Source organism: Bacillus rossius, chromosome 11, assembly GCF_032445375.1.
Source record: "Bacillus rossius redtenbacheri isolate Brsri chromosome 11, Brsri_v3, whole genome shotgun sequence".
In the NCBI taxonomy this organism is placed as follows: domain Eukaryota; kingdom Metazoa; phylum Arthropoda; class Insecta; order Phasmatodea; family Bacillidae; genus Bacillus; species Bacillus rossius.
The window spans coordinates 3027798-3043706 of NC_086338.1; the positions used below are offsets into that span (position 1 = coordinate 3027798).

At 34.5% G+C, this 15909-nt stretch overlaps 1 long non-coding RNA gene across 1 annotated transcript in view; it reads right to left on the bottom strand.

Annotated features, from left to right (window-relative positions):
* LOC134536566 (uncharacterized) overlaps positions 1-14129 on the bottom strand; it is a 42309-nt gene extending 28180 nt beyond the window's left edge. The window contains exon 1 of the long non-coding RNA XR_010075805.1: positions 13923-14129. This is a non-coding gene — a long non-coding RNA (uncharacterized LOC134536566). The remainder of the gene's footprint in view (positions 1-13922) is intronic.
* Positions 14130-15909: the final 1780 nt, after the last annotated feature.

Sequence of the window (15909 nt, forward strand, 5' to 3'; positions counted from 1 at the left end):
TGTATGTGTGTCATGAACAACTGAAGAGAAAATGGCTCCAACGCTGGTATTGCTCTCTACGATTACTTTGATTTAGTTCCAACTGTCACCGCTAGATTGCAACAGCTGGCAGGTTTGGAAGTGCCACTACCCCGTCTTACCCCATATCCCCATCTTGCCCCGCCTTCCCCTACCGAAACAACTCGATGTGCTATACGTCCCACTGTTCAAAAAATACTACTGTTATATTTAATTATATTATCCTTAGACTTGTTTATAGCATATTTTCTAGTGCACTGCAAGTTTTATTCACACTATTTTGTACCGTAGCATATGTATTGGGTGAATACGCTGATAATATTATTTATTTAGCATCGTGCAAGCTTGAAACATTATAACACGAAGTCGGTGTTGTTAATTAAATGCCTGAATATAATTTATTAAGTAAACTGTAGTTGACAGTATTGTGTCTGCATTTTATAACTACCAGAAGAGTAGAGGAACTAAACATACCCTTTAATGGAATTACTTACTTTCTTTTCACATAAGCCGCTCCTCTCACAAATTACAATTTCCGTATGAACTATAAACACGAAACCTCTCAACTCTACGTGAAACACTATTATTCCTACATTGTTACAATTTTATCATACTGAAAGTATTTGAGCGAATCTTAGGTGAATAAAATACGTTTCAATATGCGATACAGCAGGATCAAACCTAGCCACCAACGAGGGTGGGGAGTAGGCCTAACCTAAAAGTCACTAAATGTTTGGAGGAAATGCTTTGTGTTTAAAATGCAATAAAACGAAGGTTTTAAATAACCATCAGACTACTATGTATTTATCAGCGACATTCTTGTGTATTTTCAACCTTATCAGTGCATGTATTTTATTTTTACAAGTGATTTTTTTATTACACGTATGGAAGCTGAAGGGGAAACGAGTTGTTTTTAAAAGTTTAATAAGCCACACGCTTATAGGTGTTTTACACTTAACTTTTATAAAGAATAATTAACTAATGTGATGTTATCTTCTATCTAGTTGAAATATTACGTTATTTTGTCCTGACCTTTATTTTTTTAGTAAGTGATATGACAAAAGTAGGCAGATTGGCAGTTTTTTTAGTATAATATATTTTGGTAAACTGAGTATTGTGCAGTTAAAAATAACTAGAAAAAAGAATCAATGTGTCTTATTCACACGAAACATAGACACTATTAATTTATGCGGCGTGATTATTATCGGAAACAAGTTGTTTCGAAGTTTATTCAGAGAAAAACATTACCTTTTTTTTTAGATACATCGTATATCTCACATACGTAATTTCTGAGTAAATAGAATTGAGGCAAAACCTTAAATATCACGAAAATATATTATTGAACTCATTTGAAAGAATTATTTCCCAGTATTAAGGGGACTGGGAATTATGAAATTGTTAAAAAAAAAACATTTTTTTATGTTTTTGCAGATTATTTTTCTTCAGAATGTTAGCTTTAAAATGACATATTACACTAAGGGTAAATACTAAAATAATTTAGTTAAAAATAATAATTTAAAAGTTGTGATTTACAGGAAAAACCATCAAAGTACGAAAACAATTACAAAATTCAATGTTCAATAACTTTTTATTTTAAAATGCTATTATATTGGGACTTTTATAGTTAGAAAGATATTTTTTTCCCTCTTTCGATGTTGGTATTGAAAACCATGTTGAGGCTGTTGTTTGTTTTTTTATAGCAGCTAATACACACTAGTATTTTCAAGTAAAATTTTCAACTGTTTTAGGTGTTTTTACATTTTGTATATTTTCAGAGTCCTTCTTTAGGGTTTAAAATTACTAAAAGTAAGAAACTCTTCAAAAAGAGGACAAATGTAGGCAAACAAAAGCCTATAGTAGTGTGTGAGCCACATGGTGTTGAGGTTATGAATGAACCAGTTGAGGTTAGTTCCAACAATGAAGTTCTTCAGTGTTCATCTGAGAAGAAACTCAATGTAAATATTTACAACACATTTGAAAATAACTGTGACTCAAATGAAATTATTAATTTATCTGTTTTACAAGAAGCTATTCAGAAGTTTGTTGTCTGTAAAAGTTGCAGTGGCATTGTTTCTCTATGTTCAAAGAGAGGTGTTGGTCTTGCCTGTGAAATGGTTTTGCATTGTAGTGTGTGTGAGGAGAAACTAGAGTTTTCTAATAGTAAGAAATATCATTATTCTACAGAAAATAAAAAAGTAAGTTATGATGAAATTAATTTGAGACTGGTTTATGGGTTACATAGTATTGGGAAAGGAGGAAGAGCTGGCGAGAAGCTTTGTGGTGCCCTGAACTTACCCAAACCTCCATCGAAGTTTCAACGCTATGTAAGCATTTTAGGTTCTGCTGTAGAAGAAGTATGCAAAGACTCAATGAAATCAGCTATGGAAGAAGCAGTGGCACAAAATAATAATGATCGTGATTTGACAGTTGCCCTTGATGGGTCGTGGCATCGTAGAGGGCATGTTTCACTGCATGGTGTTGTAACATGTACGAGTGTTGATACTGGTAAAGTTATAGATGTAGACATTTTATCAAAGCACTGTACATGCAAGGATAAACTAAAAGGTCAGCATGAAGAAGCATGCACTGCACACTACAAAGGCACTAGTGGTGGCATGGAGGTTTCTGGTGTTGTAAACATTTTCAATCGATCCATATCACAGTACAATGTACGATATACAAACTATTTAGGTTATGGTGATTGCAAGGGACACAAAGCTGTTCTTCAGGCTGCCCCTTATGACGATAAAACAGTATCAAAATTAGAATGCTTAGGGCATGTACAAAAGAGGATGGGTACTAGGTTGAAAAATTTGAAAATCAAATTGCAGGGAAAGAAACTAGAAGATGGCAAAGTTTTTGGTGGCCGAGGACGAGTTACTGATTCAGCCATAGCGGGCATTCAAAAATATTATGGTTTGGCAACAAGAAGAAATTCAAATAATCTTCAAGGAATGAGAGAGAGTGTATGGGCAGAGTATTTCCATTTACTATCATCGGATGAAGACCCCCAGCATGGACTCTGTCCTAAGGGTTCAGAAAGTTGGTGTAAATATCAGCGTGCAAAGAGTAAAGGAGAATGTTATAAACATGCTGATCACTTTCACCTTCCTCGTGTCGTGGTTGAAGAAATGAAACCCATATTTAGAGACCTAAGTGAGCCCGAGTTGCTGAAGAAATGTTTACATGGAAGGACACAAAATCCAAATGAGAGTGTAAACAGTGTTATCTGGAACAGACTTCCCAAAACTACATTTGTTGGTTTCCGTACCTTGCATTTTGGAGTGTGGGATGCTGTTGCATCATTCAATGATGGAAATTTGGTGGTGTGTCATGTGTATGAAAGATTGGGTTTCCCTCCTGGTAAAAATTGTGTGGAAGCAATGAAGAGACTAGACAGCTACAGAATAGACGAAGCAAAGCGTGTGGTGAAAAATATTGAAATGAAAGCCAGGCAGAAGAGGAATGCAGCAAAACGGAAGTTTGAGGATCTGTATAAGCAGCAAGAAGACCCGGATGAGCCATCATATGCAGCTGGAATGTATTAGAATGTTAAGTATTTACAGTATTTACTTTAATGCATTTTTCTCAAAATAAAAATTTTCTCTGCAAATGCCCCTTTTTCTCAGGAACTATTTGAGATAGAATAATGAAACTTGGAACATAAATTGCTAGTATGATTATGCGACTTTTAACACAAGATTATTTTTCTAAATTAATTAGAAAAAATGTTATTTCAAAAAATTTTGATAAAATTTTGTAAAAATTTTTTAAAATGCTAAATATTTCCCCCCCCCCCCCCAATTATACCACAACACAATACAATTTCCTTATGTCTATTCCATAAATAAGGCTTCATGAATATGTAAAAAAAATTTCAACATGCTGTGACAAAAGGATCCTGAGAAAATGGGACATTAAGATGCTAATTTTAACACTGTCAAGATAGGGCATTCCCGGTCCCCTTAAATGAAAGTTACACACGTAGTCGGCTGTATGACGGGGTTATGACGGCTATGACGGGTCTACGACTGACCACCCATTGCGCCTTACGTATGACGGGCATGTCCTAACTAAGGCGTCTTCCAGAAGGCGAAAAAAGATCCATGCTTGCTTTTAGTAGCGAAGCGTCATACCGATGACGTGTCATCCCTATGACGGGCGAAAAAGAGAACCATGCTCGCCCGGCTGGTAGCATGTACTGAACATAAAATGCTGGATCCATGATGGTCGACAAGGACAAAGTCAAATTTCAAGGACAAAGTCAAATTTCAGGGTGAAGGTCAAATTTCAAGGTCAAGGGCAAATTTCAAGGTCAAAATCAAATTTCAAGGTCAATGTCAAAGTTCAAGGTCAAGGTCAAACATCAAGGTTAAGGTCAAAGTTCAAGACCAAGGTAAAATTTCAAGGTCAAGGTCAAATTTCAAGGTCAAGGTCAAATTTCAAGGTTAAGGTCAAAGTTCAAGGTCAAAGTCAAGGACAAAGGTGTGGTGACCAGATAATTATACTAACATGGTATCAGCACACTCTAGCGGACGAAAACAAGATGGTGATCTCCAGCGGGTGATTTCAAGATGGCGGCCGTCACGAAAACGGCAACAGTGGTTTTAAGGATTGTTTTATTATTTAACTAGGTTGATTAATTTTTTTAATGATTTTTAAATTTTTTCCCGAATCTCTAGCATTAAAATTACGGATTTTCAAGATGGCAGACATGGCGTCATGCTCACTGGCGATATATATGCTTTGACATAAGTGGTGGGGGTCAGTATGCCAGCAGCCACTGTGAGGGAAGGATCGGTCACCAATTTTATTTTTTTGCACTCGTCGGGTTCGAACCGCGGACTCCGAGATCCGTGTCGAAAAAGTATTTTTTATTATTATTTTTCATTAAAATTTTATTAAATTAATTTTTTTTAAATTTTAAAATTTTTTTCATTAAAATCGGATAATAAATAAAAAAGTTAAAGATGGCGGGCGTAACGAAACATGCAACGGTGACGTCATACTCCAAGATGACATATTCCATGACGTCGTCAGATGCTTATCTGAGGCTGTAGACACGGATGCTTAAGCCTCTATATGGACATTTCTAGCCGCTGGGATTTTTAAGGACTAAAACGGGAAATTTTCTCTCGAAAAGGGAATTTTTCCCTCGAATACGGGAAGTTTTTCCTCAAAACGGGACTTTTTGAGTCATTTTGAGTCATTTTTGAGGAATTTTGAGGAATTTTTGAGTCCAAAATGGTCGCCGTGACGTCAGAGAGGTCGGTCATTGACCCGGCACCTCGCACCTCACCCTGAACCCTGTGCCCGGATGCCCATTCCTATACTACTATTGTTATATCCTACTACTATGCATTCCATTAAGCACAGGTAGCAATATAATCCCATTCAACAATACCTGAATAGAACACACCAGTAATGTTTGTGAATGAACACACAAGGAGATTCATATTAATAACCAATTAGCCAAAATCGTTTACAGAATAACATGCATAGCAATTCCGTGCCTCAAAAACCGCATCGCTTCGACGATGGTCCAGAACACAAAAATGATATCTACCTCCCAGAGACTGCCACAGTCGCCTCGGCGGACCTTGTGAGGTCACGAGTAACTTTCACCTGCCGGAGAGCAGACGGAAATAAGTATTGTTAGTACACACACGCAGCGTACTCCGAAAACAAGCTTACAGCTGTAATGCTGGTTAAAATAATAAATTAAAATATAAAAAAAACAAGGATGCCTTGCAAACTATTAATTACGCCATCCATGCCTTTAAAACATATATCGTGAACGACGAAGCCCGAAAACGACTTTAAAGTGACAAGGAGTAAAGATGAAAAAAAAATATTTACATGAAAATAAACATGTATCCAAGTACATGTGGTGTACGAATACTCTTTGCCCACCAGACTAAAAAACTATGTACTACCTACTAGTGCTAATCCATTTATTGTCAGAGACATAAAATAACCAATTATAACTATATAAATAATTTTACATTAAAATAAAAAATAAATATAGTCAGGAAAACACTAAAAAATTAAGTATAGAAGTAACTGAAGCGTTTACACAAACAAAACTGCATATTTCTCATCATAAACTTTCCTTGAATTTTACCTCCACATAGACATGTACTTATATTCGTTTATATTACCACAATATCGTTATCAGTACCCTAATAAGTAACAAGTATCATCGACAACCCGAAAAAACCAAACAACACCTACAGACATATAGAAATATGCAACCTACATCGTAACGAGCACAAGATGCCCAATCCAAGACGCAAACCCAGACACTTCATAAACCCACAGAGATAGCCAGGAGATATTACATTCCATATACAACCATGCACCTTTCCAGATGCTGTACTAAAAAGACACATGTGTGCCAATAAGAACAGATGAAACCGCCATAACTGAAAGTATATACAAAAGAAACAATACATTAATATCACCGAATATCACAGCCTCAAAAAAAAAATTATAAGAAACACAAAACAGGAGAGTGAACTAAAAGAGCAATTTCAAAAGTCTAAACTGAACAGAAATTTAGGGTAAATATTGAAGTATACTCATCAGAGTACAAGTAAGTAGAAATATTTATATTTAAAAAATTACAAACGATATATTACATAACCAAGCATAAGAAAAATACATTCAGAATGACCAGACATCGCCTACCCTCGCAAAATCTTCGATGGTAATAGTCACAATTCCTAATAACATACCTGTGAAATAGAAAGAGTTAGACACCGACTACAAAAACACAACCAATCGTTAAAGACGCGTAAAAGTTAAAGGACTAAGCTAAATCAATATAATAAAGCCATTTAACCTAGACTTACGTTTGCGACATACGTTACTAAATATCACATCCCAAATAAATTAAATTCATCATCTAAAAGAAAAGAAAAATGTTTTTGTTCACCTAAACGAACCATTAACCTAAGTTCAAACACACATATGGAAGGGAGATTCCGCATTATAATTAAGAATACTGAAAGGAATTTCGAACTCTAGAGACCCATGGTCTTCGCACAACTCATTTTAATTAAATTATGTATGTTCGCAGACAATTTGAGAAAAAATTGATTAGTCAATGGAATTTGATGTTTGCTCTTTAAAGTGCTATGTAGTGACAAGAAACGATCAATACGGAATTATATATATTTAGATACCAACCATACAATTATATCAATTTAAATACAAATCAAAGATGTCACCAATTGTTCCCTGTACACATAATTAGGTAATAATAAACATCCAGTGGTTACGAACAGATAAAAACAGAAATATTTCAAAAATGCACTTAACAATAGGTTAGGTTATTCAGAAGCATATAGTTGTAAATATACAATTGAAAAGCAAACCAATTTACCAATAATATGGAATCACTTCAAAAAAAGAAACAAATTTCAGACATTACAAACACAGAAAGGTGAAAAAACGTAAGTAGATCAGTAAAGATGAAGATTTAAAGACCAATTCCCTCGCGGATAAAGGATGATAATCATTGCAGTAGCACACATTGCCCCACATATGTATCGAAACACAGGGTTAGATCGTAACACACACACGACTTCCAGGATGTTTCCACCATCATGTTTGGAACATTTATTATTATTTTTTAATTTTAATTTACATTGATTAACAACGAGAACCTAAAACAAATAAACAGCAGCAGCGACAGTAGCTAAACTCAACACAATTAATAGAATATTCTCTATCACATTCACAAACCCATCCGTGAAATAAAAATGAAGCAGCCAAGAAAAAAGTATCGATATAAAGACCTTAAACTCTGCCGGCCACCGCAGCCCAGCACGAGTTGCCAGACGTGTCCTTCTCAGACAGAAGGTGTTGCCAGTGCGCAACCAATATATAATTATTGTTAAAGACTCAATTAAAAAAATCAAACATGTACGTCAAATCAGGCTAGCATTCTCATAGTTTAAGTGAAAACAGGCCGGAACACAACTTGGTAACATAATATTAGCTATTCCTAAACCTTAAATGCATACAATGTAAAAAATCGCACTAGGCAATTTACACTCATATGCCACAAAATATAAGTTCACCGAGATACAATGACACACGAATATATGCATGAATGATAGGTAAGTACTATACAAGACACAAAAAAAATTCCCCCATACTTCAAAACATATTTATCAAAGTACCCTTTCAATACTAACCCAATGAAGCAGAAAATTCTATTACACCCCAAGCATTGTATATGAAAGTAAGCACATATCACATTTGAACTAGAAAAATAAATATAAAAAAAAGCTAGCGAACACACAGACAAATATTCATCATAGCACCATTGGGTGGAAAGAAGATAGTACCATCAATTTCATCTTTACAATTACATTCATTAAGAAAAAAAAGCAATATATAATTATACTTTTAGTAACCACACAGGAATCTTTTAGTGTATAATCGTTGTGTAGCAAAATTAGGAAAATAAAGTTACAGTGTATTTAAAAAAAATTTAATTACCACTGCTAAAAACTATATATGATAACTCATAATTGCAAAACCATTAATGAAAACCTACAAAACCTCTCTCTTCCTCTCTCTCTCTTTCTCTCTCTTATTCGCTCTATATACTGGTTGCGAAATTCCACGATTGGTACAATTAACTTAGAGATAACCCCGACACACCGATGCATTGTAACGTCAACTACATTCCGCTTTTGAGAGGGAAACGAGAGCAACTCGAGAACACTCGCAGACTCACAGCAACGTCCGCCACATTTACACACAGAACTAATCACTCGTACCCACCGGATGGGATACGAACCCCGAGCAAAAGGCAAACACCTCCGCTTAAACACAATAACAAGTGACCTAAATATAGAACGATAGTGCTAACGCGAGCAAACACACTGGTTAAAAACTTTTTAGAGTAATGGAAGCAATACGCTCTTCAATTATGTGTCTCACCTCTGGAAAATCATTACGTAGCGGCGACAATTTTACAACATCTTTTCATAAAGAACCCTAAAGGAAAAAAAAAATCTCAAATTAAATGATGAAAACAAAACAAGGAATTTGTCGGTCGATGGTAGTGAAAAAATGTGAGATAAAGCAATAAAATAATGTTAAATAAATCTATTCATTTTTACTATAAAATGACTCCTCTTATAACCATAAGTTTTTGATAATAATTTAACAAATTAACATACTTATACTTAAATTTATTAAAAAAATTTCATACTAAATTCTTAAATGTGATACTACATCAGATCACAGAACACTGAAACTTTAATTTAAAATAATTTATTTATGTTTTTCCGTATTTATTTACATTTTTATTTGTCACAAATATATATATATATATATATATATATATCATGTTAATTAACTTCTATATTTGTTTTGGTTAATTGCTTTGAGCTTCGCAACCTTTCTCTAAGTTAATAATGTTAAATGTAATATCTTTTAAATGCTTAATTCAAGGCCGGTGATTGGCCGATAGATCGGCGGATCTTTTAAAGACATTGTTGGTTATAGACGCTATTAATTTTGGGAGAGAAGAGAAAAAAAGCTTCGGTGTGCCATCTTGTGGATAGTGTGTGTTGTCGCGTCGGGCCTTGCCGACGTGACATTTTAAATATTATATAGCATCGATACGTCCCTCAAATTGGCAAGGAAAATACGCCCGAGCTTCGGCGAAGCTCTGAGAGTATTGGTTTTATTGAGGCTTTATCTAAAACCATATATCATCAAATCTTCAGGTATGACTATATGCTATGTTGAATCCTGAGCAGTCACGTCACCGAATCATAGCACTATTTGAGTTAGTGATCATCTGCTGTCTGATTATGCTAATTGTTTTAAGTCAATCGTCTTTGAATAATATTAAAGCCTCTAGTTTTCTTGGAATTATGGCACGATTAATATGTTGTACGACTTCACTCAGAAGTCTTGAAGTATATTGAATTTCATACGATCCGACGAATACTGAACTAGCTAAATTTATTTTTATCTCCTAACAAATGAACTTTTCTGTCTGTTGTGCCCAACGTAATTTTATTAGCTACTTAATATGCTGTTTTATTTTTATTCGCAAGTGTAAGCAACCGTCTTTGTCATTATATTTTTTATGTTAAACAATAAAAGTATTATAATTAGTATTAAATTTATTTTTCTATCTAATAAATAATTAAGTTGGGTACCTTCTGGTACTGGCGCCATTAAAGATTCAGAAGCGCGTTACAGGGAGAATTTATAAATCTGTAACTGTGAAACTCTCATTTACTGTGACAGTAAATTGTGTACTCAGCAGGGGGCATCGGATAAAATAAATTTATTTCCTTTAACAAATTAACATATAGATTTAAATTAATGTAAAAAAAAAGTTTAATAATAAATTTTAAATTCTGTTCATTTTTTATCATAAAATGCCTCTGCTTTTAACCATTATTTTGATAATTTACAATAAATTAAAATAAAATTTAATTATTAAAAATTAATTGATAAAAATTATTTTAAAACAAAATTTTATAAATTAATTTCTAATAATTAAATTTTATTTTAATTTATTGTAAATTATCAAAATAATGGTTAAAAGCAGAGGCATTTTATGATAAAAAATGAACAGAATTTAAAATTTATTATTAAACTATTTTTTTACATTAATTTAAATCTATATGTTAATTTGTTAAAGGAAATAAATTTATTTTAAGAATTTAGTATGACAACTTTTTAATTAATTTAAGTATATATGTTAATTTGTTAAATTATTTTCAAAAACTTATGGTTATAAGAGGAGTTACAGATTTATAAATTCTCCCTGTAATGCGCTTCTGAATCTTTAATGGCGCCAGTACCAGAAGGTACCCAACTTAATTATTTATTAGATAGAAAAATAAATTTAATACTAATTATAATACTTTTATTGTTTAACATAAAAAATATAATGACAAAGACGGTTGCTTACACTTGCGAATAAAAATAAAACAGCATATTAAGTAGCTAATAAAATTACGTTGGGCACAACAGACAGAAAAGTTCATTTGTTAGGAGATAAAAATAAATTTAGCTAGTTCAGTATTCGTCGGATCGTATGAAATTCAATATACTTCAAGACTTCTGAGTGAAGTCGTACAACATATTAATCGTGCCATAATTCCAAGAAAACTAGAGGCTTTAATATTATTCAAAGACGATTGACTTAAAACAATTAGCATAATCAGACAGCAGATGATCACTAACTCAAATAGTGCTATGATTCGGTGACGCAACTGCTCAGGATTCAACATAGCATATAGTCATACCTGAAGATTTGATGATATATGGTTTTAGATAAAGCCTCAATAAAACCATTACTCTCAGAGCTTCGCCGAAGCTCGGGCGTATTTTCCTTGCCAATTTGAGGGACGTATCGATGCTATATAATATTTAAAATGTCACGTCGGCAAGGCCCGACGCGACAACACACACTATCCACAAGATGGCACACCGAAGCTTTTTTTCTCTTCTCTCCCAAAATTAATAGCGTCTATAACCAACAATGTCTTTAAAAGATCCGCCGATGTATCGGCCAATCACCGGCCTTGAATTAAGCATTTAAAAGATATTACATTTAACATTATTAACATAGAGAAAGGTTGCGAAGCTCAAAGCAATTAACCAAAACAAATATAGAAGTTAATTAACATGAAAGATATATATATATATATGTGACAAATAAAAATGTAAATAAATACGGAAAAACATAAATAAATTATTTTAAATTTAGGTTTCAGTGTTCTGTGATCTGATGTAGTATCACATTTAAGAATTTAGTATGACAATTTTATAATTAATTTAAGTATAAGTATGTTAATTTGTTAAATTATTATCAAAAACTTATGGTTATAAGAGGATTCATTTTATAGTAAAAATGAATAGATTTATTTAACATTATTTTATTGTTTTATCTCACATTTTTTCACTACCATCGACCGACAAATTCCTTGTTTTGTTTTCATCATTTACTTTGAGATTTTTTTTTCCTTTAGGTTTCTTTATGAAAAGATGTTGTAAAATTGTCGCCGCTACGTAATGATTTTCCAGAGGTGAGACACATAATTGAAGAGCGTATTGCTTCCATTACTCTAAAAAGTTTTTAACCAGTGTGTTTGCTCGCGTTAGCACTATCGTTCTATATTTAGGTCACTTGTTATTGTGTTTAAGCGGAGGTGTTTGCCTTTTGCTCGTGGTTCGTCTCCCTCCGGTGGGAACGAGTGGTTAGTTCTGTGTGTAAATGTGGCGGACGTTGCTGTGAGCCTGCGAGTGTTCTCGAGTTACTCTCGTTTCCCTCTCAAAAGCGGAATGTAGTTGACGTTACAATGCATCGGTGTGTCGGGGTTATCTCTAAGTTAATTGTACCAATCGTGGAATTTCGCAACCAGTATATAGAGCGAATAAGAGAGAGAAAGAGAGAGAGAGGAAGAGAGAGGTTTTGTAGGTTTTCATTAATGGTTTTGCAATTATGAGTTATCATATATAGTTTTTAGCAGTGGTAATTAGATTTTTTTTAAATACACTGTACCTTTATTTTCCTAATTTTGCTACACAACGATTATACACTAAAAGATTCCTGTGTGGTTAATAAAAGTATAATTATATATTGCTTTTTTTTCTTCATGAATGTGGTTGTAAAGATGAAATTGATGGTACTATCTTCTTTCCACCCAATGGTGCTATGATGAATATTTGTCTGTGTGTTCGCTAGCTTCTTTTTATATTTATTTTTCTAGTTCAATTGTGATATGTGCTTACTTTCATATACAATGCTTGGGGTGTAATAGAATTTTCTGCTTCATTGGGTTAGTATTGAAAGGGTACTTTGATAAATATGTTTTGAAGTATGGGGGAATTTTTTTTGTGTCTTGTATAGTACTTACCTATCATTCATGCATATATTCGTGTGTCATTGTATCTCGGTGAACTTATATTTTGTGGCATATGAGTGTAAATTTCCTAGTGCGATTTCTTACATTGTATGTATTTAAGGTTTAGGAATAGCTAATATTATGTTACCAAGTTGTGTTCCGGCCTGTTTTCACTTAAACTATGAGAATGCTAGCCTGATTTAACGTACATGTTTGATTTTTTTAATTGAGTCTTTAACAATAATTATATATTGGTTGCGCACTGGCAACACCTTCTGTCTGAGAAGGACACGTCTGGCAACTCATGCTGGGCTGCGGTGGCCGGCAGAGTTTAAGGTCTTTATATCGATACTTTTTTCTTGGCTGCTTCATTTTTATTTCACGGATGGGTTTGTGAATGTGATAGAGAATATTGTGACGTGACTCCGTCAGACGTCCCGCGTACACCTATACACAAAACAATAAATAACCTATAACATTGGGGGGGGGGGGGGGGTAGTTAGGTAGAGTTGCGGTACTCGAGATCAAGTCTTCTCCCCATACAGGGAGTGTAGGGAACGATTTATGCACTGAAAAGAAACATTATTCATTCATTTAAGCACAGATTTTATTTACTAGGATAACAATAATTAAACTCTGAAAAATGTTTAACAAATAAATTAATAATAAATAGGATAACAAATTAATTTATAATAAATAATTTAACAAATAGATTAAAGATTTAGTCACAATGATTTTAATTACGTTAGCGTACACAACACGCTATACTACACAACATGGCTGCCCTCTAGCCATTAGCACCCACTTAGATTAATTGTGCTACAACCCAGCACATATCTGCTCGCATCAACCTAACCTGGTACAGCGCCTGTTTACATTTAAATCATAAAAAAAATACAAGATAAGACTAAAAACTAAGTTACTTTGAATTACCACATTGAATTTAGAATCGGGACGAAGACCGCCCGAGAAATGACCGTGGCGGACGAGCCATGGCTAACCACTTACCCTCTGACTTGAGACGGAGAAAAGTTGTTTCAAACCGACGTGGACCCGGCTTCCAGAGAGGTCCCCAGGCAAAAGGCCTAAGTCCCTCCCTGGAAGGAGGTTTTAACTACAAAAGTAGGCCACTCCGAAAAAAATCACGAACACCGGGAAAACTTAGCCACGGGGAAAATGGCTGTCCCTCCTTCCCGCAAGGAAAAACAAAAACAAGCGAATTCGACAATTCCTTCTGCGCAGGCGCGAGCGAGCTCTCCCTCCCCCTCTCGCGCTGTCCGATTGTTTCTGTCTACGTTTCCAAACTTGCACGCAAGATGGCAACACTAATCAGGACAGAGTCCTCGAAACGAATACACGAAGCCGAAAATGACAGAGGCAAACAAAATCGACGTTACACAGCGGGTTTTTCTGGGACGGCGTGTTGCAACCTCTCGGCGGGCCCTGGCCAGCGACCCGCGAGAAACAGCAAACCACGCAGCCTCGCAAAAGCCCGCGGTGCCTGCAAAATTCTATCACAGCAACCTATATTCCAATACCCGCGTGTCGAAATCAACCGGCCGAGCCTGGAAACGCGCACGTACACCAACACGTTAACCTAACGAGATACAAAAGTAAAATAAATTTAAGAAAAAAAAGTAATAAAATTTTCAAAACGTGACAATATTCTATTAATTGTGTTGAGTTTAGCTACTGTCGCTGCTGCTGTTTATTTGTTTTAGGTTCTCGTTGTTAATCAATGTAAATTAAAATTTAAAAATAAGTATAAAGGTTCCAAACATGATGGTGGAAACATCCTGGAAGTCGTGTGTGTGTTACGATCTAACCCTGTGTTTCGATACATATGTGGGACAATGTGTGCTACTGCAATGATTATCATCCTTTATCCGCGAGGGAATTGGTCTTTAAATCTTCATCTTTACTGATCTACTTACGTTTTTTCACCTTTCTGTGTTTGTAATGTCTGAACTTTGTTTTCTTTTTTTGAAGTGATTCCATATTATTGGTAAATTGGTTTGCTTTTCAATTGTATATTTATTACTTTATGCTTCTGAATAACCTAACTCATTGGTAAGTGCATTTTTGAAATATTTCTGTTTTTATCTGTTCGTAACCACTGGATGTTTATTATTACTTAATTATGTGAACAGGGAACAATTGGTGACATCTTTGATAATTACAGTATGGTACTAGATATACGACATAGCGAGGTTTTTTTGTTCTATGTTTCGTATTTAAATTGTTATAATTGTATGGTTGCTATCTAAATATATATAATTCCGTATTGATCGTTTCTTGTCACTACATAGCACTTTAAAGAGCAAACAATAAATTCCTTAAACTAATCAATTTTTTTTCAAATTGTCTGCGAACATACATAATTTAATTAAAATGTGTTGTGCGAAGACCATGGGTCTCTAGAGTTCGAAATTCCTTTCAGTATTCTTAATTATAATGCGGAATCTCCCTTCCATATGTTTGTTTGAACCTAGGTTAATGATTCGTTTAGGTGAACAAAAACATTTTTCTTTTCTTTTAGATGATGAATTTAATTTATTTGGGATGTGATATTTAGTAACGTAAGTCGCAAACGTAAGTCTAGGTTAAATGGCTTTATTATATTCATTTAGCTTAGTCCTTTAACGTTTACGCGTCTTTAAAGATTGGTTGTGTTTTTGTAGTCGGTGTCTAACTCTTTCTATTTCACAGGTATGTTATTAGGAATTGTGACTATTACCATCGAACATTTTGCGAGGGGAGGCGATAGTAGTATAGGATAGCCGGTCCTGAAACTGGCTTCTGGCTGTGGTTGTGGTGTCGGTGTCCACCATCTTGGATTGTGACGTCACGGTGGCCATCTTGGATGAACTTGACCTTAACCACGGCAGCCAACTTGGATGAGTGTAACGGGACACAGCGTAACGGGACACAATGTAACGGGACATAACATAACAGGTCAAGAAGATCACGGCGGCCATCTTGGATCCGCCATCTT